General features: G+C 34.8%; 1 pseudogene; it reads right to left on the bottom strand.

Annotated features, from left to right (window-relative positions):
• Positions 1-1,060: 1,060 nt before the first annotated feature.
• Positions 1,061-1,720, bottom strand: LOC129063177 (nucleophosmin-like; annotated as a pseudogene).
• Between the last annotated feature and the right edge of the window lie 717 nt (positions 1,721-2,437).

The raw sequence follows: 2,437 nt of genomic DNA, 5'->3' as shown, positions 1-2,437 counted from the left end.
GAGCCGTATCCATATCATCAGTGCTATCAAACAACGCCAAAGCATAAAATTTAAAATTAACAGCTTTACTCTCTAAGCTTCTTTTGATAGATTTTCCAATTTATTCAATATTCCTGGATATTGTCTGGTGAGACAAATTGATTCTAGAAATATCCTCCTTTTTTTCAGGGCAAATTATATCTGTCACACTTTCTATACATTGCTTAATAAACTCACCATCAGTAAATGGTTTTGATTTTTTTGCTATTAAATATGCTATCACACAACCAGTTTTTATTTTTTGTTCAAATATATCTGTCTCCACATTCTTGCCACCACTTTCCCTTGCCCCCAGCCTCCACCTCTCTCCCTCAATCCTTCCTCACTTTGGCTTTGTCCATGGGTCCTTTATACATGTTCCTTGACTTTCCCTTCCCTTTCCCCACTCACCCCTCTCTCCTTCCCTCTTGACTCTGTTGGTTTCTTTTTTCTTCCAATGTTGCTGGTTATATTTTTCCTTGCTTGTTTGTTTTGTTGGTTAGGTTCCACTTACAGGTGAGATCATATGGTATTTGTCTTTTGCCCCCTGGCTTATTTTGCTTAGCATTATGCTCTCTAGTTCTATCCATGCTGTCACAAAGGGTATAGCAACAAGAAAAATAAAGTATATAGGAATAAATTTAACCAAGGAAGTAAAAGACCTATATGCAGAAAACTATACAACACTGAAGAAAGAAATTAAGGAAGACACAAATAAATGGAAGCATATACTGTGTTCATGGATTGGAAGAATTAATATCATCAAAATGTCCATACTACCCAAAGCAATGTATAGATTCAATGCCATCTCTATTAAAATATCAATGATGCATTTCACAACCATAATTAGCTTTTATGATGGAATCTTCCTGAGTTGTAACTTTTTGAAAAAATGTTTCTTGAGATCACAGCCTTTTTTTCAGTTCTACTATTTTGTCTTTACAACACAATCCTTCATATACATTGAATTTGGCAGCATGTTTTTGCATATAATGCCTTTTCAAATTATAGTCTTTAGAAACTTGCACAAATTCCCTACAAATTAAACAGAGTGCCTTACTATTTGCTTTGACAAAAAAATGTAGTCATCTGTCCACTTTTCACTGAATAATCTTCCTTCATCCATAATTTTTCTTTTTCGGGGTTCTTTTTTCTTTTGAGACGTTGTAGAAGCCATGTCTTCATCATCACCATTGTTCTCATTGTCATCTTCATCATCTTCATTAGCGGCAAGTTTTACTTTTCTTTTCTGTGGAACCTTGCTACCATTTCCAGGCAGAATGCTTCCCAGACATACCTAGGATTTTTACATTTCCCTCCTCTTCATCTTCTGACTCTATATCTTCCTCCACAGCTACTAAGTGCTATCTGCTTATATGTACAGGCCTTGAACCACATTTCAAACATAAGACCACAGGTGGTGTTATATCAAAGTCACTAAAGGAAACTGATGGCTACACAAACATTTCCAAGTTGCCAGTATTACTTTAATTGGACTGCTGTCATAATTCATTGCTTCTGCTTCAACAGTGGTCAACCCATCCTTTGTACGAACCCCTAACCTGACCATTTGTAAACATAATTGGTGTTCATTTTCATTATACACCTTAAAGTGATAATCTTTATTGACCTTGAGTTCACAACCAAAAAGTTAGTTCTGGGGCCTGAGAGTGCTCATGACCATGTCCATCGAATCTTCCATAGGGTAGAAACACGTGATTAGGTGCAAGAGGAGGACCTTAATATATATTTTTAAACTTAATTATTAAAATTGCAGTAACTTCATTAGTTGTATTTGATTACATTCCATTTACCTCTGAATATTCCAGCTTCATTCTGGAAGTATTGTGTTCAATAGAGAAAATTTGCTCTACCAACAGGAAGATTTAATATGGAGAATCAAGAGATAATGAGTGACCATTACATTATATATTTTCAATAATTGTCCTGAGAATGGCAGGGGTCACTCTTTATTCATTTATTTATTATTCAATCTCTACAGTATAGACTATATCCTGAGGTGTCTATTAACTCAATATCTCATAGATTTAGAGCTGATTATATGCTTTAACACATGAAAGGAGAAAAGAACAGATCATATCATGACTTCTCACAGTTTGTTAGTGGCATATTTTAATCTCAAGACAATAATTATTTTTCATGTATTCCAAAGATTTTCCTTTTGACCTGGTAAATCATTAATAAGTCATGGCTCTCTTTCCAATGCCTACTTCAGGAAGCCACTTATTAATCATAGGAGAATCCTTTTTGCCAAACTAGCTACTTTCTGAAGAACAACTAAGTCTTAGAAGGAAGAATGTGATGGCATGAGTCAAGGACAAAAGACAAAAAATACCACTACACAACTACTAGAATATTTAAAATTAAAGAGACAGTATCAATACTGGCAAAGTTGGGA

This window comes from Pteronotus mesoamericanus, unplaced genomic scaffold (assembly GCF_021234165.1).
Source record: "Pteronotus mesoamericanus isolate MK-2021 breed Mesoamerican mustached bat unplaced genomic scaffold, CSHL_Meso_final scaffold_85, whole genome shotgun sequence".
Taxonomy (NCBI): domain Eukaryota; kingdom Metazoa; phylum Chordata; class Mammalia; order Chiroptera; family Mormoopidae; genus Pteronotus; species Pteronotus mesoamericanus.
Note: the sequence above shows the minus strand (reverse complement) of the source record. Positions and strands in the feature narration are given on the sequence as shown.